The following is a 26,964-nucleotide window of genomic DNA, read 5'->3' as shown; positions in this document are numbered from 1 at the left end:
CTATTGTCTGTGACTGGAAGCAAGGCTCAAAGGCTACAGTCAGCCTTTTATTACAAAACATGTGAATGGAGATTTGACCCAATGTTCGACCACTTCCCCTTTTGGTTTTATATAAGCTGCTGAGCCTTTCCCTATAAATCACTATGTTGAAATGAACTTTTACTCTTTTTCTTACTCTTGTAACCCTGTAACGTTTTGGCTGTTTTTCTTTTTTCTCATTTTTATAAGGCATGTTCTTTCTTCTCTATTCCTTTTTGGTTTTCCTCCTTTATTTTATTTTCTTTTTCTTTTTTAAAGGCATTTCAGAACATTTTAATTACAAACTATCACCACAGTCTCACACATCTTGGGACACATAAAAAACTCTTGAAGTCTTAACAATAATGCAATTCTTGAATTCTTGTTCATAAAAAAAATAAGAAAATGCCCCCTCTTAGGTTTTAGTCTAAACTATAATTTTAAAATTGATTTATTAACATGGAAACTTAAAACAAGTTACTGTTTAAATGAAAGTTTTCCCATCATATGCACACTGATGATGTATTTCTCTGAAGTATTTTATGCTTTATGTATTCAGGCAGAATTTGGAGTCCTTTTTTATTGGACAATAAAAGCTTGCTAATGTAACTATATGCAGGCACAGGGATGAAAATTATCTGCAAGACTGAAACATTTCTAAAAGGTTTAATCATTACAGATGGAGGACCCAGTCCTGCAGTCACTGGACAGTATAAAATTGTCATTAAAGTGATAGAGCCAAACTCTCAGTAATGGCAAGAGGAGATTTACTTGTATAATTATATCGAAGCTAGGTACCTGTTTTTGTTGGCACTTGAGTCACATACCTGTTGTTCTTTTTCATTTAAATTTAAATTAAATTATTAAAATTAAATAATCCCTTGGAATTAAAACTTACTATTAAATTATTATTTGTAACCTTTTTCCTCTTCATACCAATATAAATTGGAATACTTGTGCTTAAATTGGTATGGCTGAAGTCCCTGAAATCTCTAGCTAAATTCAGTGAGATTTGCCACTGAATGCGAGAAAAGTAAAACCAAACTTGCAAACAAGTGAAAAAGAGGTGAATGTAAAGAATTCTCAGACCAGATTTCACATTTCCAAAGGAGAAAAAGAAATCTTTCAGTGATATCTAAAAGACTTTTGTACTGGTCTGAAAACCAGTTGCTAACAAATAATAGTGTAATAGTTTTTAAAAATTGACTAGCTATAACTGTCCAGTGAAAAAACATTAATACTTGGCAGCTACGTATGTCAAAATGGAAAAAGTAGGCTACAACAACCTCCCTCCAACTCATTTCCCCTACCAAGTTTAGAGAAATCCACATCCACATCTGTTTAGAGAAAGTAAGAACGAATAGTAGGTAGAATAGCTTATTTCTTTCAGACCCAAAACTTGAAGTGCCTTGTCATTGCTATGAAGGCCGCAGGATGCGCTCATCTATATTTACTCACCAAGGTGACCATTACATCTGCCTCTAGACAGGAGACTGGCTCATATTCACTCTACAAACTGAAAACACTGGAAGCAAAGAGTTCAAACCACTAAGGTAGTGTTCATGAGGGGTTTATTAAGTTTGCTGCTACTTGGATTAACAGTTAATTTGTCATGTTAATCCACTCATGCGTCCTGTAGAGGCAAATCCTGTCTTCCCTGACCCAAGCCTAAAGAGCTGGGCTTTGCTCAGGACCATGCCTCAGGTAGCGGGATAGGTTGTTTACTTTTTTTGATTTCTATTTTCTTTTTAAAGCATCCTTTACAGATACTTTTTTAGTTATTTGTTAAGGAACAATGACTGAAATAATGAATTATATTGTGTAAAGTGCTGATTTAATTTGGGGAGAACGTGTTTAAGGAGAATGTTTTACATATGACCTTTCTGAGAAAGTCACAGTTTCTTCATGTAATCTGAAGTGCCCATCATAATTTCTATAGACTTTGTTGACATCTCCTGCTGAGTGTAGAGCTGATCAGCTTCTGACTTCCTGGGAAAGAGTTCCAGTAACAAGGCTGCGGCTATTCCTTCATGTTAGAAAATGCTTCTGCCTTCCAGCTGAAGCCTCGTCACATTGAAGACAGTGGCAACTTGCTCTGTTGCTGTCAGTGGGATGAGGATCAGCATGCCTTTGTCTGTGGGAATCTCACAAAGAGTCTGTACCTCCTCTTTCATAAGCAATCTGACAATTTGGTAAATCTAGTAAGTCTTACAAATTCACTTTGCTACTTTGCCCACAGAATTCAAAATTTGCTTCCACAAAATACTAGCTTGCATATTTCAGGTGAAAACGGGATGTCAATCCTCTGTGGGAAGTGAGATTTAGCTCCTAATTAACAATATATGTCCTGTAACTGTAATCAACTTATTAAATGCAGAATGTGCTGAATTTTAGTGTGTTCAGACAGTGAGGAAAAGAAAATACTCACAAGTCAAATAATTCTACACAGTTTATTCCTTTCTGGGATTTAGAGTTTTATTTTGTTAAGTTTAATGTTACTGCTTAAAAATAAAATGAGTCGTGATTTAGTATGAGATTATTCTGAAAGTTCATCATGTTTTCATCAGTAACAAGACCACATATAATAAAAGCTATTAAAAATCAACATTTGCCCATAGTTACTACACAGTAGGAATCTCCAAATATTTTGAAAGAAATGTTGTAAAGAACCAAGTGGTAATTGTTGACAAATGTTAGGTTTTTTTATAGGAAACTTGGAAGATGCAATTTATGATGGATGTATAGAACTTTTTTTTTTTTTTTACATTAACATTAATTCATTTTCCTATGAAAGGAAACTTTACTTTTTAGGTTTCTTTTTCTTCTTCCCTACTGACTTTTAAATTTTATTTAAGAAAACAAAAACAAACAAAAAAAAAACAAAAAACAAAAAAACCAAAACAAAAAAAAAAAACAACAACAAAAAAAACCCACAACCTAGTAATTGTAGTTCATTTGGTTTGAAAAAAAAAAAATCAACCCAAACCCAGAAAATTATAAAGTGTCTAATTGTACTCTGGAAGTTGAAGAAGATGCAAAATATATAGTTTCTTCTTTTGTTACTAGTGAGAGAGAACAGAAATAAATCTGCCAAATCTGTGAATAACTGCTACACAGAAAAGGATGACTCAGACAGTTCTTATTCAGGTGAAGAGTGATGTTCAGTATAAGAATTTCTCTTCTTAAGGTAAAGATGTTTGTCATGTTGCTGATGCACCCAGATGTGAAAAAGAAAGGTAAAAAATGGTGGGCTGTTCCACACTCTTCTCCTACATCTTGCATGACTACTTGTTTCCACCAAAGGAAAAGACTACCATGTCTAAATTACCTGTATGGGAAGTGGTGCTGTTACAAAGCCAGGAATCAAACCAGAAGGATTGTCTGGACACAGTTTAGAAAAGATTTCATGCAATACCATGAGGAACTATTCCTAAAAACTGAAGCAGATCCTAGGGCTGTGGAGAAACTACCTGAAAAAGGGCAGTTTTCAGAGTATTTTCCATGTCATTTTGTCTCCTGTATCTTTTTTTGCTAGACTGTGTCCCTCCACTCTTTATAATCAAGCCCTTGGTATAGTTTCATGCCTTCTATGATGCTGTAGGTATAAATAATCAGAAGCCAGCATCCCTTAATTCTTTCCTTTTGAGATTTCAAGTTCATATTGCTTGCACTGTATTATCCAACAGGCTGATGGATCTTTGGCTGAAATTTCAATTTAATTTATCATTGATGTAAACGTCCTGCTGTGTAGAAATCCTCATCTTGATATCTAGAAGTCTTGGACTCCCCCTTGGGTCAACAAAAAAAAAAAAAAAAAAAAAAAAGAAAAGGCACTTCTAGGATGCGATTCATCTCATCCCAAAGCAGATATTTAAAATAAGTCAGATGAATCAAGTCTTAAAACTACTTGCTTCCCTCTGCTTACTTTAAGGGGAGCCTGGGGCAGCTAATTCACATATACACATGTCAACACTTGCTTCAGTGAATGCCACTTTTGAGAAGGTGAGTTTGATACACATTTGGACTATATTTTCAAAAACAGAGGATTCGATAGCTTCTACTGCTTTCTGTATTCAATTGAGAACAGTGGGAAGTGTTAAAAACTTCCTTGCATCATAAGATATGTTTACAGTTTATACTATGAGCACACCCAAGTAAGTTTTGTCTGTGTTCCAAGCTGTAAAAAGACTGACAAGGTAGCACATTGCTAAACCCCAACCTAATTTAATTCCCAAGCTGTATAGTTCCTGCTAAAGCATGAAAGAAATCAGCTTTATGTATTTGAAAATAAGGATAGGATTTGGTAGTTTCTTTTCATTTCTATTTTGCAGCAATGTTCTAGTTCTTACTAGCTCAGTTAGGATATTTACATTGTTTCATAATTGATTTAATGAGGAGGATTATTTAGATGCAATATGTTGAGACAAATAATTAACTACTGTGGGTTTTTTTGGAACAATGATTAATGATGCTGTCCTAGCTCCAAATGCATGTTCACAATGATGCATTCATTGGGATGTGACAGGTGATAATAAATGTGTTAACATTCAACTATTGTATTCTAGTATGATCCAAGCAGGATTTCCTCTTGTTACCTAGTTTACCATAAACTCTACTGCAAAACTGAAATAAGAAAGACTGCTCCAGTGATTTGTAGACTGCTGTAATTCTTGCTGTCTTGAAACCCGTAATTTTATAAATTCAATTTTCCACCAAAATGAGCTTTGAGCTAATGTACTTTCAGAGAACTAACAGGAGATTTGCCCTGAAGGTCTTTAGATGCAAGAATGGCACAATATGCATTTGTTAGGATAACTTCAGGTGTATTTAGTGCTCCTTGTCACACAACATAGATAATTGCTAATACTGTACTCAGTGGAGCCTCTTCCTGTCTTCTGCCTAAAATGGCTGTTTTCAAGCCTTGCTTGGGAGAATTTGAATTACAAGAGAGCTAGTGTGTTATCTGGATTGGATCAGTGGCTCTCGCTTGTTTTGAGGAAAAACTCTTAAATAGATTTGAGAATGACATGGTGAGCCAACACAAGTAAAATCTTCCCAGAAGTCATTGGTAGTTTTCTTGTTTGTTTCTTGGTTCAGACCCAGAACAGAATTTTGAGTTAGATGCTAACCTGTATTGACGGAGCTGGGAGAGGAGGATGGTTGCATCACCTAAGGAGGACAGAAAGTATGGAGAATAAAATACAGATACTAAGACATGTATTTAATATCCAGTTGCTGTAAACATGGGGGTGATCTTGTTGTCTGGTAAATGTTACATTGATTAATAAAGTATGAGGTTTGTGAAACTGCAAACTATTAATAATATGCCTCATAATACAAAAGAGCTCAGCCCAAAAAATATTTTGGTTAATTAGTACGTAATGATTTTTCTAGGTCTGTGTAGATTTGGTTTTCACATTAAAATTAATTTTCCCTCTCCATTTATTAACATATTTACACACTATTTAATTATATATACTCACAGAAACTTTGTGCATATTTGGGGAGCAGGCTCAGGGACCGTCTTTTTAAAGAATGCACAATACCCATGTGACTGTTGTTGAATTGTATAATAATGCCTATATACTTTAAAGACTTGCACTGTAGCCAAAACATGTCTGCTTGCATTCCTCATTTCACTTAAGTGGCTTTTCTTATGAAAAGGTTTTGTTTGTATTCCTGCAGTTGGTAAAAAAGGAGCTGCACGCCAAAAAAAAAATAATCTCTTAAAACACAGTGGAAAAGGTCCTGAAAAGACCACTGCCACCTGTTTTAATCCAGATATTAAACTAAAGTTTAAAATACTTAAAAAGCCTCTACAATTTAACATAACCAGGTCACAACTCAGGATCTTGTGATTCTGAGGGGGAAAGCCTCTTTGTGCAAGCAAGGGGACTCCAGAAAAGTAACTGCAGAGAGTAACCATTTAAAGAACAAACTTGCAAAAATGGCATTTTATGTCTTCATTCAGGAATTCTGTATAACCAAACTAAAGCAGTATCGTCTGCCACGATTTACTTGGTTTATTTACTTGCTACTGTAAAATTCCTGCTGCAGTTCTTGTTGGATTTCCTCAGGAATGTAGAGTTCAAATATACTGGAGGAGCACAAATGCAGTCTTAAAGTAACTTCAGTCAGTTTGCTCAGGATTTTCTAAAGCAACTTTAGTCAGTTGATTTTTTTTTTCTGTAACTCTAAAACCTGCTGATTTCATTTTAGCTTTGTTAAGTTTTTGCATTCTTCTCTGAAATCTCACATACATATCACAATCACTCTAAATGTTTTCACATAGAAATTGAAGATGTAAATGAAGTACTGGGGTTGCTGTCTGGTTTTAGTTACAATGTCTGTTTGTTGATATCTCACATGAAGGCCTGCTGTGTCTCTGGCTCTGTCTACTTCATTTCCCCTCTAATTAGGCTTTGCCCTCAATTAAGTTAATGATGCAACTTTTCCTATAGATCATTTGCCCCTTCAATCAATTAGTGGAATATGAAGGGTGCATCCCTCTTTGGCTTTGGATTTGCTTGCCTCGGGGCAGACTGTTCAGTTCACAGAAGTACTTAGGCAAAGCAAGCTGTTTGCTCTGAAATATGTAACCTGACTAAATTAAGGCTCACAGAAGTATGATCTTGATTTAAAAAAAAACAAAACAAAACAGAACCAAACAAACAGAAAACCTCAGTTATTTACATGACAGCTTCGAAATAGCTACAGCAATCTGGAACAGCAGGGAAATTACAGAAATGCAGCAGGTATTACATGGCAAACATTTTGTTGAGTGCATGCAATCATGGCCAAAATCAGAGCAAGACTAAGCAGTGACTCTCCACATGCACTTTTTTATATATTCCTGCCTTTCCTATGTCCCATCACAGGTTTTTGTTATCTTCCCTTTTCTTAGCCCTCTTTGACCTCCTCCAAAAGTGAAACACCCCATTTGGCTCAACTTACCTCTGCAGAAAGCAGTCCCCAGTGTCCTGCTCTCCCACCTGCCATTCAGCTGTGACCTGGGATTGTGACCACTGACACATCCCATTGGATTTCCTGAGGTCAACATCAGTCCATACCTGCCATGGTGTGATCCCATCTTGCTATCCTAACACAGCTGTGGGCTCATTGCTCTGCCTGCTCTTTTTCTTAGCCATAGAGTGAGCTTCCAAACACAGCCCATCTCATGTGGGTTTTTTTCCTCAGATTCTTGTTTCTCTAAATCCTACAAAAAAAAAAAAGAAAAAATGGTCTATGCGCTGATACTTTTCCCGTCATTACTCCACCATTTATTTCCTTGTTTTCCACCTTGTTTCTCCTCTTTCCTTCTCCCTGTCTTATTTGTCTGAAATATTACTGTGAAGTAATTGTACATATTATTTAACAATACTTACCATTTCTACTATATTTTCTCCCTCATATCTCATTTCTAAATCTCCTCTTTCCTCTTGAAGAAAAAAAAACAAGCCCTGCATCCCCTACCTTGATGTTTATATGCTATATATCAGCTCTTATTTCTTCTTATTCCCAGTTTATTTGCTTCATAGACTTAGCATTGGTGATAAAAAAAGGTGTGATTTTTACCTTCAGGTAAGTAGCGAGCCAGAGATGTCCTGAGGTGAAAACAAAGTAAAGATCAAAGCCTGTTAGTTTTACCACCAGGTAAACTTGCTGAGGTCAGACTTATACCTTGGCCGGGGGCTGACCTCAGTAAGTTCACCTGGTGGTAAAATGACAGAGCTTGCTCTTCACTGTGCCTTTTAATTATTTGGAGTAAAAAAATTACCTCTTTTCATTAGGCAAGGGAAGCCCTTCCCTCTTTCACTTTTTCTTTCCCACGTCTCTTAAACTGCATATGACAACATTCTCCTTATTCATAAAGAACTCTTTTATTTATAAATAATCCTATTTTTAAACATAGGTAACTCCTTTTTCCTAACTAGCCTTAGCTTCTTTTCTCAGCTGCTGACCTCCAGTTTGTTTGGATTCATTGACTGGTTTAGAAGACATAGTCTTTGGGTGAAGTCATCTGCCTTGGTCTGTGCTTGTTCACACCTATGCATGCAATGCCCTTCATGTACAAATGGTCTTCAGGACAAAGGAGAAAAGTGACCCTTACTCAATAGCCTCTCCTACTTCTACCACTAGTTAAAATAAGATGTTAACATTAATACCTGCTATAAGATATTTCTCCTTAAAGCAAATCCAAGAACTTGTAGTTACAGTAGGAACATGGAATATGTGCACTGAAGAAACTTCAAATACCAAGATCAAAGGAATCATTAAGGCAGCTCTGCTGTGGCAAACCTAGAAGCAATAGGGAAGGCTCTTAATCTGGGGATGTTGGGGCCCATCCTGTCCAGAATTTTATAACCCTAAGAAAAATCTTCCTGATTTCACCATTGTGCTAAGTGTCAGCAATACATATACTAGCACAGAACCCAGCAGTGTAGCATGCCAGAGCAGGAAACATCCTCCACCTGTCTGACAGCCCTTAGCAGGATGCCCCACCAGCTAAAAAGCATTAATACTTCCACTGGACAGATTCAAAGCCATATTTTATGCTTGATTGTATAGCCTTAACATGAAGAAAGAACCTCAGGCTGTATTTCAGAGCAATAAATCAAATAAGCAGTTGTACAGTATCTGCATTACACAGCTCCCTTCACACCTCAGACCCTGGATTTCCCTGGACATATATGTGTCTTGTAACATACATGTAACTTGTCTGAGGCTACAAGGCAGGTTGTTATCAGCACAAGAGCCCAGAACATCTTGTTGCATGCCTTTATGCAATCCCCCATGTAAATCCATATGTGAATGCTTCTTCAAATACAATAACTGTTCAACATGTTAACTGACTTCAATTCAGAAATGTGATAGAAATAGGTTTTTGTCTTTATTGAAAAGTAATTGAAACATTCTTTAGGGTTTCTATGTACCATTTTGAGTAGTTTCACGTAACATGAGGGCTGATTGAACTGTTTAGTTGTACTCGCCACTTTAGCAAAGGACATTTCAGTATACTAAGCATACAGTGTATGTGCAAAGTTCAGTTTGATATAGCACAACATTCTTCCAGTGGTAACAGTGTTATCACCCTGTTTAAATCTAATTTGCACATCATGAGACAAGCAAAGGAAGACAATGTTTCACCATATGTTGGAAAGCAGATAGGCAAAGGCTCTTTCCAAATGAATAAGAAAGAGATCATTTGTTTATTTAACGTTCATAGTCATACAAGTCATTTCTATAAAGCAAGGGTATCTTAAAATGCTACCAAACGTGCATTATTTGTTCCTATCACATGTTCATGCTATAGCCTTATGAAGAATGACAAGGACAGGGTCATGACATATGTACACTGGACTTTGTAAGTCACAGAGCTCTTAAGAGAAACTGAATAAAAAGCAGGACAGTGTAAAGCTGTACGTCTTGAATCAGCAGTTCAAGGGATACTAGAGAAAAAACACAACTGAAAGTGAGGTTGGAAGTATCATGCAGCATGCATGCGATATACTGTGTCCTTTGAATCGCAGCATTTTGATAAAAAGATATTTACCAGTTCAGCCACCAGCTGTCTTAATGAGTTCAGTAACAGTAAAGATAAGACAATCATAGAAACCCTTAAAACACTTAAAACAATGGAGTATGAATGACAAGGGATAGGACTCATCTCAACCAAATAAGCTATCAAGTCTGGGTTGGGGTCTTTTTATGCTCTCTTTGTCTACAGAGGGGAGTGACAGACATCTTCAAAGGGTGGATCGTCCCTTCTTAAGACCAGTGACTAAGACTGATAGAAAGAATTGCCCACTGGAGGCAGCTGTTTTTCTCATTTACTATTGAAGGCACCTGAGTGACTAGACTTAGATCCTTCTTTCCACATGCCTTTCAGCAGCAGAAATTTAACTCAGATCCTGCAAGCACTAAACACATGTAAGTCCAGGTTCTGGCTAGTCCTAGCAACATGAAGTATCCTCTCAGAGTATTTACAGTCAAGCATACATGACTGACTGAAAATTTAAAGACTAAAATAGCCTTTCTTCAACATGGTGAATTAACATGAGCCTTCTTCAGTGTGCACTTGCAGCCCAGAAAGCCAACCGTATCCTGGGCTGCATCAAAAGGAGAGTGACCAGCTGGTTGAAGGAGGTGATCCTGCCCCTCCACTCTGCTCTTGTGAGACCTCACCTGGAGTATTGTGTGCAGTTCTGGTGTCCATAAAAAGGACATGGAACTGTTAGAACAAGTCCAGAGGAGGGCCACGAGGATGATCAGGGGACTGGAGCACCTCCCATATGAAGACAGGCTGAGAAAGTTGGGCCTGTTCAGTCTGGAGAAAAGAAGGCTGTGTGGAGACTTCATAGCAGCCTTCCAGTATCTGAAGGGGCCTATATGGATGCTGTGGATGGACTCTTCATTAGGGATTGTAGTGATAGGACAAGGGGTAATGGGTTAAAACTTAGACAGGGGAAGTTTAGATTGGATATAAAGAAGAAATTCTTTCCTGTTAGGGTGGCAAGGCACTGGAATGGGTTGCCCAAGGAGGTTGTGAATGCCCCATCCATGGCAGTGTTCAAGGCCAGGTTGGACAGAGCTTTGGGTGACATGGTTTAGTGTGAGGTGTCCCTGCCCATGATAGCGGTGTTGGAACTAGATGATCTTAAGGTCCTTTCCAACCCTAACTATTATACGATTATATGTTCTGAGTGCCTGGGCTTCCATACCTCCCTAGAAACTCAAATATAGACGGATTTTTTTCATTATTATAACGTGAAGTCTATCTGAAAAAAAAAAAAATACATGGTAATCAGCTGCACAGATCTGATTCTTTTAATTTCTAGCAATCACTTTTCTATGGAACAGAGAGTTGGAAGAAGAAAAGATGGTTTTGAAAATTGAGCTCTAATACATTTGGGGTGGATGTGGACATTTTTGCTTTCTTCATCTTTTGTTTCTTTCTCTATAGATAAGTAATCTTTTGCTTATCGTTGAGGTAAATGTGTCATCCCCACAGTAAGATAAAGTCAGTGGTCATGAGGGCTCTCCACAGCTGTAGATTGCAAATGGAGATGGGTGGAGTTTTTCTGACTCAAGAGAAAGAGACATCTTCTGTGGTATCTGGATGTAGAACACCGAATATTGAACACCAGGATCACTGGTGAGGAGGTTATTGTTGAGCTTTGTGCTGCCTTATGCTGCACCACATAGCAGAAAAGCTTGAACTTCTCAGTGACATCATTCACTTTCCCCAGATAGACTGTATTGGGGAAAAATGTAGCAGTAGGTGACAGAGTGTATGGCTCGCAACAGTTAAAAAAGCCTCCATGTAGAAGAAGAGAGACTAATAATGGGTATCTGGAAGCAATAATGAGTACAAAAGGAAGCAAAAGTTGAGAACCATTTTGATGTTATGAAGAGGTAAAGTTTGTGACTTCTTTTTTTTTTTTTTAACATTTTCCTCTTCCCACCACATCCACGTCTGCCTTGTCTGGATTTCATTTCACCCATGTTCTCATTTTGTCAGCTTACATTACAACTGTATTTTTTTCTGCAGTGTTGCTCTGTGGAGCTGATGTCCAACTCCTGAACTGTGTAAGGACTCTTGTCCTTAGACAAGACTAACTGTCTAAGGACTCTTGTCCTTAGACTCTGGACTAACTTTTAGGATGCAGGGAGCAAGCTACAATTTTTGTTATAACACCAAAAATTCAGAATGGCACCGTTTAAAATGGAAAGTAATAACTAGGTACACATTTCCCAATGGTAGCAAGAAGATAATAGAAAACACTTCCATATGCATAAACTGTAGGAAAAGCATTGGTTGCAACGGGGCCAAAGTGTATCAAAACTGGAACAGCCTGTGTTGAGAATGCTCATCCATGGTAGTGTTGCTTTCTAAAAAGATTCATGTCCCAATCAATGTAATCCTTAGCTTTTAAAAAGACTGTAAGGTTGTAGGTCTTCACAGGAATTATTAGTTTTTTCAAGCTGGCTGGCTGGCAACAAGGGCAGAATATAACAATTCACTTAAGCAAAGTATTGAGCAGTCACTGATCTTATGAACTATTTGGGGGGAGATCTGAAAGAATAATTTATATAGCTGTTTCAAAGAGCAAAGGCCACTTGCAAGAGCAAATTAGAATTTACTCACTTAGAAGTAGTCTATTGCCAAGATTATTGAATGTATTTTATTCAGTACTGGCTGAGTACATTGATTCTGACATTTGCACAAAGATTTTCCTCATGAATCAGAGAAATGTTTGGGGTCTTTTTTTTTTTTTTCATTGTCAGATTGGCACAACTATAGTTCTACTCACATAACTTTAGTTGCATATTAGAAAGGCATAAAGATCCCTCAATGTAACAACAGAAAAAAAAGAACTCTTAATAGTTTTGTCCTCTCTGCTCTCACAAAAATTACACCAGGGAAGATAAAACACATAGCTTTTGAGGAAACTGCATGCAAACCTGATAGCTAGATTGAAAACAAACAAAAGGAGTCAGCTATGAGCTATGGAGATGCAATACTTTGAATATTTCATTTAAAATTATTTAGGTACTTGTTGAAGGAAACTATTTTATTTAAGTTTATATAGAACTATTACTAAAGAGAAACTAATACCAATATAAATATCACCTTAAGTATTGTTCATTGCATTTTCAGGACAGTCGAGGTATCACTGTGAGTCAAAGCATGGTTTTAGTTCAGGAAGATGACGGTAACCTTTGATCTTTATTTCCTACAGTTAATACCACAATAATTCTTTTTATCTCATCATGTACATACACATTCCTGGGACTTAAAGCCAGTGGTTATGCAAGAAGTTATTTGTAGTTTAAATGAAGTACTTGGATGATAAATCAAGAGGTTTTACACAACACTAACTTGTGATAAATCATTTTTATGTTGTTCTGCTCTCTCCAGTACTGTACCAACTCCAGCTCATACCAGCACATAATAGATGATGTATGAACTTCTTTATTTAAATAAATCCCAATCTTTTTTGGGAAGAAGACAATTTCTTACGTGTTTGTATAACACCAAGCACAATCTGAGTTAAACAAATAGAAATAAATAAAAGTGAAATAAGAGAAAGCCTGGACATTTTTGTTAAAAAAAAAAAAAAAAAATCCCTAAGTTGGAAGATGACAAGTGGGATCAACCATGACTAATTTTCATCTTATCTTAAAACAATTATATCGAAAATAGGTCAGCAGAATCGCCATGTGAAATGTTTGTTTGTTGACAGTAAAGGAAGCTTAAAATGACTAGGTCACACGTAGACATTGATACTACAGATAGGGAGAAGTTTCCTAATATAAATTATTACTTACAGACCACATAGGAGTTTTAATTTTACACTGCCAACATTAAAATAATTTCCTTAACGTACATGTGGCACACCAAGCTTGATTACCAGAAATGCCCGCTCTTCACAATTCCTGAATATTTTGAAACAAACTGTGTAAAATCTGTGTAAAAATCAAGGTCATTAGGGCCCTTTTTAAATGAGGTATACACATGTATGTGCTTAGCAGCAATCTGAAGCCTGAAACTGTAATCAGGAGTGGTCCGGCTACGTGACAGTACCTTGCTGCAACACTGAGCAGGAGAAGGAAAGGGACATGAAAAGGGGCTGTGTAGCTGCCTGTCCCCTTCTCTCCCATGAAACATAGACAATTCTTCAACATTATAATAACACATTATAAGGGGGTGTTTCCAAATGGATGAATTCCCCTTTCCACTCCCCCACCGCCAGGTCAGTATCAGTCATCCTGTTAATGGCAGTGGGATTTAGATAATTTCCATCATTATTCATTTAAATAGCTCCTAAACTAAGAGGAAAGTAGAATTAAACATGTCTAGATGGAGTTGTCTCTTGAAAGCATTTACCCTTATGAAAAGCACATAGAAATAGCCCTTAGAACATGAGAAACATATAATCACAGTTCATGCACATAATATATCCTTTCTGTTGCACTTTGATAACTTATTATAGTCAATAAAGCCATTATGCCTTTTTGTGAATACAATCTTGCTTTTTAAAAATGTCTGATGTATAACAGTGAATTATCCTTCCAGAGTAGCAATGCAATCAAAAACCAATGTAAGGCCTAATTAATACCACAGAAAGCTGTCCAGCAGCCAAAATAGTCTCAATGAGTCCATATACTGCGTGTATATATACAGAGACATATGTATATACACATGCTTGCCTATTACTCTTATCATATTTGTTCCTGTTGAAAATTTTATGAGTCAATACAGGAACAAATAGACAAGCGGAAGAGATAATTCAAATAAAAACATTAAATGTTTTTTTGTACAGCTAACTATTCATAGTTAAGATTTCCACATATTTCTCAGAAGGGACTCATGTCATACATAGCATTGACATTGTGCAGATTTTGAATAAAAAACTAAGGAGTAGATGACAACTAGTGTGAGCCACATTTGTTCTTGGTTATATTTGCAGTGCCATTTGGATTCAACCCTCAATATAAACTGTGTGTAAATGATTGTTTTAAGTAACTATGGACCAAAGGTTGAATCTTGCAAATTTTCGCACACTACAATAGTGCTACTGATTGTCATCTGATCCTGATTAACTCGCAGTGCAAGAGAAGCAGGAGTTTCCTTAGATTTAGGCATCCTAAATTTAAATAAAAAGTGAAAATGTGCTTTGGAAAAAATCTTTCTTTGATGTATTTCTCTGTTATGTAAGTAATGTTAAATACAAGACTAATTTGTTGGGATATTATTCTGTGATATTTCTCTTGGCTTGCATCCCTTATTATTTTCATTAAATGTCATCAAAGTTTTCACTGTGAGACTAAAACATTTATATGCTATTTTTTGTATCTTAATGGAATCAGTAAAGAAATAAGAAGTAGAAATGCCATAAGGAGTACTTTCTTCCCAACATCTTATGACTGTGGACCACCTGCAGGTAATTTAATATAGTCTTTGCCTTTCTTGGTGTATTTTGTACTATAAGACCACCGAGATTAATTTAGATTAAAATGAAATATTGGATCCAAACCCATTTGTTGCTTTCAATTTCCATTCATTGTGTTATATTATTACCTTCTGCATTACTGATTTGCATGTGAGCCAGAATCTTTCAAATGAACTCAAGTGTCTTAGTGGAAGCACAAAGGGAGAAGACTTTCACTCATCTGCACAATCTGGTTTTCTTTTATCCTATCCAGAATTCATAGGAGGTATGTGATTGCAGATAAAACAGGCTTTGCAGAGGCACAGCATGAAGAAAAACAGGTTATGCTCCCTTACATCATCCTGCTAGTATGGTTTTACTCAGGGGTAACACTCTGAGCATTGAGGAGATCACTGTTTTATTCTTGGGCCTGTCTGCTGAAACCTCCATGAAGTATGCCAAGTAATATTCATTGTCCCACCGTCTAGACAGCTGTCCATTAAGAATCAGTGTGGCAGTACTTCCCTTCATCACTTCATAAAGCCAGATAAACAGCTGTCTTGCAAGATTCGTGCTCAACCCAGGTTGGATTTCAACAGCTTACCTAGGCCTAAATTGCTTCTTATGTACCATTACTGATCTCAGAGGAGCTGATGTCATTGTATGTTAGAAAATGGATTCATGTTGGTTGTTTGTGTACCACAGGAAGAACAATTTTAAATGTTGCACCCAGCTGAGATAAGATGATATTCTTGAGCATTTAATGTGTTGACTGTACCCTTTTTTATATAAGGACTTCTAAGTACTGAAGAAAGCAGGAAAAATTTGCCTTCATGAATCTAATGCTGCTCTTAGTTCATGTTACTGTCAATGACATCAGATGCCTTCAGATGAGCTCTTTCTTAACTGACATGAGTTCAGAAAAAATTGGGGGAAAGAAAAGCAGCAAAAAAAAAAAAAAAAAGCCAATGTTATTTGTACTTAAGGGCAAGCAAAATATACTGATTCCCAGTGTACGAAATTTGCCTTGACCCCACCCGGCTGGTTGATTGTCCCCCTTCCTTGTGCTCCTTCCTGCTGCCACCTCACAGGCTCTGTTGTCTGATTTTGAACTCAGGTAACCACATCCTCACTTGCTAAATTAAAAATTAAAGTTCCCTGGTTATGGGCAAGGAAGTAAACCAGGAGATCGACATTCATAGCAACCTCAATGAGGGTAAAGGAGCATATGTGTAGGGCAGGAAAGGGGAAGCAGAGTGAGAAAGAAAACTGTAAAATCAGCAAGGAAAATTGTTGGCATACTCTATTTTCCAAAAGGAAAAGCAGAAAGATAAGTAAAAATATTTAAATTGTATCAGACAGATTAAGTGTCAGTGGAATAGGTGAAGACTGGGCTAGTGTTTATGCTTTGCGTGTCTGTTGACTCAGTTTAGTTGAGGCTTTTTTAAAAAGGTCTTAAAAATCTTGTACACTGAGACACAAATCCACATTAATATTTCTCAAAGACTGAATATTCATAAAATATGAAAATGAACAAATGCACAAACTGTGTTGTTTTATTTTGCATAAAAAGTTGAATGTCCGTATCAATGATATAACAGACTGAAGTAGTTAGCATTAAATTTAATGTGAGAAATATCTAAATTTGTCTACTTTTTAAAAACAAATTACAAGACATTAAGTTTTTTGTAAACATTAGAGGAGTCAGGCCTATACTTTTCTATATCTGTCACATTATTCATGGGCACAGTTTCATAGACTGTTTACTTGAGCAAATGTATGCATGTGCAAAAACATTTAGAGAACAGAAGCCATTACCATCTACCACCAAAGTTTCCAGCAAGAGGATTTTTATACTTCTAGAGAAACTAAGTCAAACACAACAGCATGCTTTGATGGTTTGGTTCAGACAGACCAGTGATTCAGAGCATCTTTTATTTATTTATTTTCTTCTTAGGTATTCAGTAAATATAGCTGAGTAATTAACAACAGTTACATAGCTGCAACATTAGCAGCACTGAATAATTTACTAATTGGCAGAACAATTCCCATCTCCTCCACTTGACCGGATATTTGTTTTATGTGTGTGCTTGATACGCAGTATTTACTCCTGATAAACTGGGGGAGGCAAGCGTATTTGCTTTTGCTAAATCAGGAGCAGCAAAACTTGTGGTTGAAGCTATGATTATTATGAATATGACATTGAAAATGGAAATAGAAAAAAACTTTCATACTGTCTTTTTTTACCAGGTTAGGACATCAGCTGTGCTCTGTACATTTTAATTATGACTGCTAGCATTTCAATGAAGATTAAATTTTATTGGACTCAAAATGCTTTTCAAAGCCTTTTTATCTGTCTGTTAGCTCCTATCATAGCTTTTCTGCTAAATAAATTTAAAATGTTTTAAAGGGGTTTTCCTTAAGCTTTTTTTCTTTTAAACAAATTTTAAATATGAGTAAAATTACAAAAAAAAGAATGGCATGAAACTGTGAGATCTTTGTTAAAATATTTTTGTAATACACCTTCTGCTGGTTTAGTAACATGGGCAACCTGTATTCTACTCGTGGCTTTCAAAGAGGAAACTCTTAATTTCCTCATTTGGTATGATAACACTATCAAAGTGAATATGGTTTGTTCTCAATTTCTTTGTACTATCTGATCTTTTAAATTAATCTATAAAGACTTAAACCATAGGACATGCAGGATACTCAAGTTACAAGTGCCCCAAGGTCTTAGGGAGACCTCGACTGTGTTGTGCTTTAGAGACAGAAGGAGTTATTGCCCTAAAACAGGGACCATGTGAAGTTTGGTGATTTAAGATTTTCAAGCCTGGCATTTTAAAGGTAGCAGTGTCACTATGAGTAGGACCAATATTTCATCTGCCTTCTTACATTCAGATTTATTTGACATTGCTATCTATGTTCTCCATTGCTGGTCACACTGAGAATACCTAAAATAGATAGAATTCTATGTAATTCAACATCTGATGGAGTCAATGGATGTCTGCTCTTTCTATACATTAATACATGATGCCAACAATCAGGAACAAATTTTAGATAAGTTAAATAGAAGTATAAATGAAAGAAAATAGATCAGCAGTGATAGAAAGTTGTTCTGAGAGAAGTAGCAAACAAATCTTTATTTTAAAGTAATATCTTGGAAATAAGTTTATTTGCTTCAATGGAAAAAATCAGAAACTCTTCTTTATTTCTCCAGTTGTAGATATGTGAGAGGCTTGAAAATGTAAGCTGCAGAGCAGAAGCTCAGCTGTTACAAGTCAGCATGGTTATTGAAGTCGATGGAAGGGTTTCACCTTCTCAGCATCTGGCCCTCACACAATGTGAACAAGTGATGTTTCAAAAGGTAAAATACGTATGTACAAGCAAGAGAGACATGCTGAACCTTCCGCATATGCCTTGTTAAAAGTCTGTGGCTTTGATTAAAGTGAATTCAGTGTCTGCTTGACAGGCAGGATTGACAGAACAGGAAACTGATGTCTTCCATTAGGCCCAGAGTAGATAAAAAGCAAAGGCAGGCAGATGCAGCTCCCCCACACACGCACTCAAGAAGGGTTTCCTTTAGCACAGAGCAAGCCATTAGCTTTCAATGGCTTTCACTCCTTGTGATGAGAATGCTGAATATCAGACCAGTCATACATGGATGTCTGCTTATCCCTGTATGCTTCTTTTTTTGTTAGTAGGAGATGTTTAAAAAAAAGTGGCAAGGAATATAAGTAGAGAGAAAGCCTTCCTGTTGTGCCTTCTTGGCTTTTGGCAATCCAAAGTTTACAGAGACAGCATCTACGCTGCCAGTAATGTATGGGACTATCACACAGTTGAAACACATCCATCTTGTAAATGTGAATTTAGAACATTTCAGAGTATGAACAAACACAACTAGGCCAACCACCACTTTATAGCATATGAATGACTCAGCTTTTTAGCAGGATTTTGTTTCCTGATCACTATTAGCTCAATTCTAAACCTATTGAAATGGTCTCTTGCAAAGTCTGTTCTTGTCAGTAAGGAACTCTAGTCATCTAGGGGCTTTGGGAACAGAAAGATCTTCTATAAATAGAAGACATAGGGGTGTTCAAATGAGGATAGGACCCACTTCTACCAGATGTCTTAAATCCAACTTTCCAGAGTACGTATAAGATAGCAGAGGCAAAACAAACTGGTCTGAAAAATCTGGTGTGTTTCCAAGTGTAAGAAAGACAGAATTTTTCATTTTGAAATGCTGTTTTCTATTGCTTTTGGGTTTGTTATGCATCACAAAAACTCTGCAATCACTTAGGCTAAAAATGTGAAACCCTGTTAACAGCAATAACAGTCTATTATTACTTTATAAACATTTAAAAGAAAACAAACCTAATTTTAACTGAATATTTTCTACACACTCCCTTGGGTTAGGTGGGTATTTTTTTACATGTCTAGTATGTTAAAGTATAGCACATGCCATTGTAAGGGGGCATTATGTGAAAGCCAATACATTTTAAAAAGTAGTTCAACAGTCATTTTAATGACTGTCTTCTTCTGAGTCCTTCAGCCAGTTTTTCTGGATTCATAAGTTTCATCGAGAGTGTTCTCTGTGGGTTTTTTTACCTTGTTCTTTGCCATCATATGCAAGGCAAACAACCATGGCAAAGAGACAAGGACTTTTGCCTGCAAAATGCAGTCTAAGTTAGACACAGTATCATAAACAAATAGAGCAGGACCAGTAACTGAGGAACAGAGGAAATCAATGACAGAAAAGGGAAAACAGCCCTTTTCTTCTTTCATGTACACTGTAAATATTTATTTTGGTCTTTTTTTTCCCCAACACAATCACAGGTGTGAGGAGAAGTGGTTTGTGCCAACCCAGAGCGTATTGACAGAAAGCTAGCTGCTGAAAGTGGAGGTTTAAGGAGGAATCTTAAGGAGGTAAGACAACACCATGGGGGCTGTTTACTGAGCCAGATTTGATCTGCAACATTAGCTACCAAGTTAAAATAATGATGGTGTCACTGCAGTTGAAGCTGTGATTAAGCCAGTGGGCTGGGGAGGGAAGTTATGTGCCATCAGACCACCCGCCGCCACATGCACACTGTTGCACCTGCCACTTCCCAGCGTACAGCTACCTGCAGGACAATGCCTCTGTGGGTCTTAGTGACTGTATCCAGAAGGGTAGGGGAAGGGGGAGACAGAGGCTGAAACAGAGGAGGCTGTGTGATGATTCAGATACCCATTCAGATGATATCACCTACCTATGGAACCAATAGTGAAAATTAAAGTTGCTTTCTTCTGATATGGCTGTAAACACACTCTCTTCTGGGCGTACTTCAATGCCTACTTCTCACTGCAGACCAGAGGGCATTCCTGAGGAAGGAAGGAGCTCAGTGTGTCTGGCCTTGCACCTCTATAATATTTGGATGTCTCAGAAATGCTTTTAGGATGTTATCTTGTTAACAATATATTATTACTCAAAAAATCCATGAAGAAATAAATCAAACCCACAACGAAAAACCCATACCTTTGGAAGGTTCATAGTCTCCCTGATACATGAGGTCTATAGAAGATATAAATGTAAATTGTAAGTTTCAGTGCACAAATACAAATCTGGAAGACTGTAAAGTATAGATGTGAGAAACCCTCCAAGGATTTCAGGTGATGGAAAGGGAGTAGGCAGTAAGAGTAAGTTAATTGTCCTTGGTGTCTTTTGAAGAGCTTTTCATAAACATAATGAAAATACTGCTTCTACCAAAGCATTAAATAAATAACAATTACAACTGTCTAAACTTCAAATTGATTACCAGCAATGTGGGACATAACAATTATTCTCTTTTACATAGCAGATGATTTGTTCTTATTTGTTTTCATATATATGCATACATGTACCACCACATACACATGCTCTTAAAATAGCAATACTGCTCATGTGAAGTAACCACTTGCTTCTTAAAACAGAAGTTCTTAAGCAAGGAACTGAAATTAGGAGTCCACATCCTAATTGTTTTATCTTTCTAGCTTCTTTCTTATATATATATATAATAGATTTATCTATATATATAAATGCAACTCACATCCTACACAAATGTAGGACTTCCTCTGCTTACTGTAATGCCAATGTAAGACATAGATTTCCTTGCAGTCAACAAATAATTCCTGTTTTGACCTTACTCTCACTTTTTTATAGGATGTAAGAAAGATTCTTCTAAATGAACCTTTTTATTGTGCTTAATTGAAAACCAACAAAAGTAAGTGTGATTTGGGTTCATCTGACTAAATATAGGTATCAGTTTCTTAATCACCATAAATCATAATGTGGATGTATTTACACTAGAAGTAGTCTTTTTGTGCTCTCATTTATGTTCAATGAAATGAAATAAGCACTTACAGATTATGATTCATGTAATGCTAAAATAGATGAATAGGGCAAATGACTCTTATCGTTAATGTACCCTATTTCTCTCTATTGGCTGTAAAGGCAATCTCAGGAGACTACCTCAGATAGAAACAACTGAAATTTCTGAATTCCACCTTGTCAACCCCACCAGCCTGAAAATTGTGAAAAATGTCATATTTTTTCATGATGTCTATGTATGCATATAGCTGGGTCTCTAACGATAACCCATTTACAAACTTCGTATCATGCCTCTGTCCCTTTGAGTTAACTGAGATTACAGCTTTGCTGTAAAAAAATGCCTTAGAAAGCAGGAAAAGAAGTAGGCCAGTAGTAAATCTCCTATTACATCTCAAACTGAGAATTTAAATTAGATAAAATCAAGCTGAGGTGTAATCCTTTTCTTTTTCTTTCATATGATAATTGTACAACATTCCTCCAAACTCCTTGACCCATGAGCTGTTTTACACTTTCAGGAGTAAAGAATTAAGACCTTTAACATCACTGTGATTTGGTTTTACTACAATGCTAGTGAAGTTACACAAATGGTTTACATGACTTTACTAAAGGATTAGCTTTTTAATGTTCAGTTCCTGATTACCTCCACCCTCCTAAGCCACACCCTTAATTATATGTAAATGTCAACACATTTGACCAGCAAGAGGCTGATACTTATGTTTCATATTATATTGTTTGTCCCAGTATGTCACTAGGACAAGTTTAGGGAAAGGACCCTACATCTTCTGCAGCAGATGAACCTGAATTACTTTGCAAAGCTGTGAGGTTCAGCCCATTCTGGTGTTCAGAAAGCTGGCCATCTGGAAGTGCTTTACAGCTTTCATTAATAGAGAGATTTATTGAATGCAGTAATATAAAATACAAATAACTGAATCAGGAAAGCATCCTCTATGTTGCTAACATTCACATTAAATTAAAATTGTATCTTTCCATACTTTACATCTGACTTTCCATATTTTTGCAGTGACAACACATTTATCACCCAGTTCTGCTTGATGCATGAGGCTTCATGCAATGTGCTGTGTGAAGAGCAAAGATGGGAACCCCTTGCAGGGTGGCAAAGGAGGTGGATATCCCCACTGGAACTGGCTGTGGAGGGACAACACCAGGGGACAGGGCTGTTTTACAATGCGCTCTACATGCAGTGGCTGATGCAATTCTTCCCTGGAATGCTTCTCAGAGAAAATCAGTGTGTCTCAGGAGTAAAAGAGAAACCTTGTCTCCCCTAGTAAGTTGTGCAAGACAGTAGTAGACCTATGTTTACAAGCCTGGTGTTTTACAGGCCTGATAGTTAGTGTCCTGAAGGAGGTTGCTGGGGGAAGCTGGTGGATTCTGGGAGCTGGACAGTGGGCACTGGAGCTTTTAGCATTTTTGAAAATGATGTTATTTTTTTCTGTCATCTATGGAAAGGACTCTAAACAGCTTGAAAGTCTATATAGCTCTTTGCATCCACATCCTTAACAAAACAAACTCCTCGTTAGATCTTTTTATCTCATTGTCTGTGGCCTATGATAAGTACTGCACTTTTTTTTACTCTTGCCAAAACGGGAAGTGGTGTAAGATCCCAGGTAATTAACTAGGAGACCTAGCCTGAGCCAAGCATCAGATCCCTAAAGATGAATTGCCCCTAATGCCCAGGTTCCGTGTATCAGAGAGAGTCACTGCACTAATAAGGGCTTTGAAGATTCTTAAAATGTAGGTACAAATTTGGAGTCAATATTAGGTGGACTGGACTGTAGCCTACATTGACATTTATACTGCTGTCTTTACAATTCTGTTAAAATTGTTAGAACCACATCAGCAAGGGATTATGTCTGCCTGTCTGTAATGCCTACATTAGATCTGGAAAAGCAAAACTGTAGTGGTTTGCACACATTTTAGTCTGGAAGCTTTTTCTCTGCTGTAAAGTCATGAGTCCAATTAATGCTAATGCAGTTCCAATTGATGCTAATGCAGTTCACAAAGTAACACACGAATATAATTGAATTTATTTTGATGTACAGTGTAATTGTCTCAGGGATCAATAAGAGAGCTAAATGAAACTTACTTCCTACGTGAGCACTGACATATTATTCATTCGACTATTGATCTGTAGTAGATACAAACTTTTTTTCTTTTCAATTCTCTTGGACATTGTTATAACATTGCCTACTCTGAAGCACATTATTTGAGACACATGATTACCAGTGTCTGCTATCACAGTAACCAGATGAAAATTATTATGATTTTATTATTATTAATCTTTTTCTCCAACCATGACATATATCAGATCTCTGGTGCCCTTCTTCACCTTATTATGAATTTTTATTCATTATTATTTGTATTGTTTGTGTTTTAATTCATTATTAGCAAAAATTCTACATTTTTATTCACATTTCTTCTGTGCATTCTGTCATACAGTTAGGTTTCATGGATTTAGTTATTCAGTATCAAACCATTCTGACTTTGAGACTATTTGTGGGAAACTGGAATGATTTTTCTTGTAAACTACCAAAAGGCTACAAATGTACAGCTTTTAGTACTTGATATATGGTCACTTTGATCACTACTGTTGAAGCTATGCTCAAGAGAGCAAGGAGTGTGTATTGTGTATTGTCCACATCTGCCTTATTTTGGACCCCATCTTGGCAGAGACATAAACACAACGCTTCTGCTAGGTACATCTAGCAAGTCAACTGAATGTAACATAAATCAGTTCAAATAAGGTGCTGCAATAGTGTAAACCAGTATGCCTGTGCTCTCTGTGTAGTAAAGCAAATGCATTGCTCAGAAGGAGAAACGTCTCACTCGCTCGGGTTATATTCATTTCCACATTCTCGTAGCATGCTGTCATTCCTAAGAAAAAAAATGGCAGTCCAAGTTTGTGCTAAAACAGGGAGTGTCTGTCTGTGAACTCTTGCACTAAACCTAGTTTAACCAGCTGTCCCAATTGCCTGAACATCCTCTCCTCGTGATCGTGTGGTACCAAGTGCCTAAACAGCATTTTTTCCAGATGTCAGAAAGTTTTATACTGCAAGCAAAGAGTAAATTAGATTGATAACCATGCATGATGGTCTGGCCCTTTAAAGCTGGACACGATAGATGTTTTCTTTCACATTGCTTTTCCGTATGATAACATGCTGGATTTTACTTGATTCAAAAGTGTAAGCTAAAGAAGTGCAGGAACGATCAATAACAGATGCTAAAGGATCTAATTACAGAAACTGACATAGTCACATTTTTAAATGCAAATACAGAGTTTATTTAGAGCACATGTGCTTTATATTCATTAATCTTGAATATGCACCAACATCGATTAGAAAAATAAAACACTGTGTCCCTTGCGATCTGATTTCAGTGGTACTGTCTTATGTTGTGTTTTGGCCAGACAACTCCATAAGGAAGTTTTCTATAAGAATACTTTGTGCATGTCCACTTGGTAAAGCCTTTTTGTATTTTATGTTGATTCAGCTTTGTAGGAATTTATACTTAAGTCTATTACTTTCCTTTTTCTTACCACTTAGAGGGGAGAAACAAAAAAATATGTATCTCTAGCCTCATGACACTCCTAGCAGGATTAAAAAGCAAAAAAATCCCTTATGATATCATTTTGAAAACTTGTCTTTCAGATAGTTCTGGAGAGGTGCCAGTTCATCAAACACAAGCAGGCAACTCATAAGTTTAGCTGTCTGCTGGAGCAGAGAGTGTACTCCAAATGGTAAGTGCTAAAGTCTCTATACAGCATGTTTGAATATGTCCAGATTTAGAACCTGCCTGTTCCTACATTAAGTTCCCAAACTGGACACCCAAGTCTCAGCAGCTAAAATCTTTCATAGGCACTCAGAGCCGTTCATTCTTTTCTGTTGACTGTGTCCCTACAAAGTACATATTAACTTCTGTGCAACTGCTTCTTTGGTTACCTAAAGAAGAGAGACAAATCAAGTGTTCCATTGGATGGTGAGGATGTCACCGTATATTTCTAACCTGGGAATCCAACATACTTCATCAGTGGATTTTAATATATGTTTTATATTGCACATATGTTCCTATATAGAATCATAGAATCGTACAATAGTTAGGGTTGGACAGGACCTTAAGATCGTCTAGTTCCAACCCTCCTGCCATGGGCAGGGACATCTCACACTAAACCATGTCACCCAAGGCTTTGTCCAACCCGGCCTTGAAAACCGCCAGGGATGAAGCATTCACAGCTTCTTTGGGCAACCCATTCCAGTGCCTCACCTAACTTATATTTATTTATTATATATAAATGTTGGGTTCTTTTAAAGCTGCAGGCCAATATTTACCAAGGAACTATGTACTGTATTTGGGTTCTGATGCACAATTTTGATGCACTTTGAAGGGGCTGAAATTTCCCAGGTTGGATTGTCATTTCTATGTTCAGATCTTTACAGATTCTCAAGCGTAACATCATAGTGCAGACACCCACTGAAAGCAGAGACCAAGCTTCTTTGGGCAACCCATTCCAGTGCCTCACCTAACTTATATTTATTTATTATATATAAATGTTGGGTTCTTTTAAAGCTGCAGGCCAATATTTACCAAGGAACTGTGTACTGTATTTGGGTTCTGATGCACAATTTTGATGCACTTTGAAGGGGCTGAAATTTCCCAGGTTGGATTGTCATTTCTATGTTCAGACCTTTACAGATTCTCAAGCTTAACATCATAGTGCAGACACCCACTGAAAGCAGAGACCAAAATCATTGTCTTCTCTTACCTGGTCTTGCCTTGGGTCCCCTTTCATATGAACATATTAATAACATTTTATTAAACTAAAGGTTGTGGTTTTTTCTGTGTATATTACAGAAAATCAATAAGTTAATCATAAGCTACTAAATGGACAGAAACAGGCCTGTCCACTGTGTGGCATAAAGCATACATTCTTAAGAAGGGTCCTCTTAATTCAAGTGAAAGGATTTAATACTTTGGGGGTAGGAGAAACTGAGTTTCCTCCTGCTGTTGTTATAAAAGTCCTAGTGGGAACAGGAAGGATCTTATAACCACCATGAAATTCCACAGAGTTTAGCAGAAATATTTTTACCTTCCTAGGCTTCTACTCTCATTTTCCTATTCTTTAACTGATTCAAACTCAGTCTTTCTGAGAACACAATTTAATACAATTTGTTTGAAAAACTTTTTTTAATGGTGATCGGACTGCCCCTATCCCATTCCCTTACAAGGAAAATGTAATATTGTTTGCAAACCCAAAATTCCTTCTGTTTTGTCCAGTCAAGCTCTCCATATTTTTAAACTTTACACTGCTATTAATGAGTAATATTATAGGATGACATGCTGCTATATCTATGAAATTTAAACTTCTGTGAGATGAAAAATCAGCAAGAAGCAATGCATAGCATATGAAGTTGACAAGATGAGAACTTGGTACAGAATTTTTTGGATGAGGATTCAGTAACTTACTTACTTTAATAAAAGATGTTTCCTGAAAATACTTACTTCAGCAAAGGATGTCTCCTGAAAGATACCATTAACATAGGATCTTTTTGTAAAGTCACAGTATTTCTTCGCGGATACATCAAAATTTTTGCTGAAATATCAATATTTTTGCTAACCAATTTGCTGACAGTACCATAAAAATAAAAAAGTTTA

The sequence above is a fragment of the Neopsephotus bourkii genome, unplaced genomic scaffold (assembly GCF_033783945.1).
Source record: "Neopsephotus bourkii isolate Nb327-2 ecotype Australia unplaced genomic scaffold, CSIRO-AGI_Nbou_v1 NB_960, whole genome shotgun sequence".
NCBI lineage: Eukaryota > Metazoa > Chordata > Aves > Psittaciformes > Psittacidae > Neopsephotus > Neopsephotus bourkii.
The sequence above is the reverse complement of the archived record's forward strand: the minus strand, read 5'-3'. Positions refer to the sequence as shown.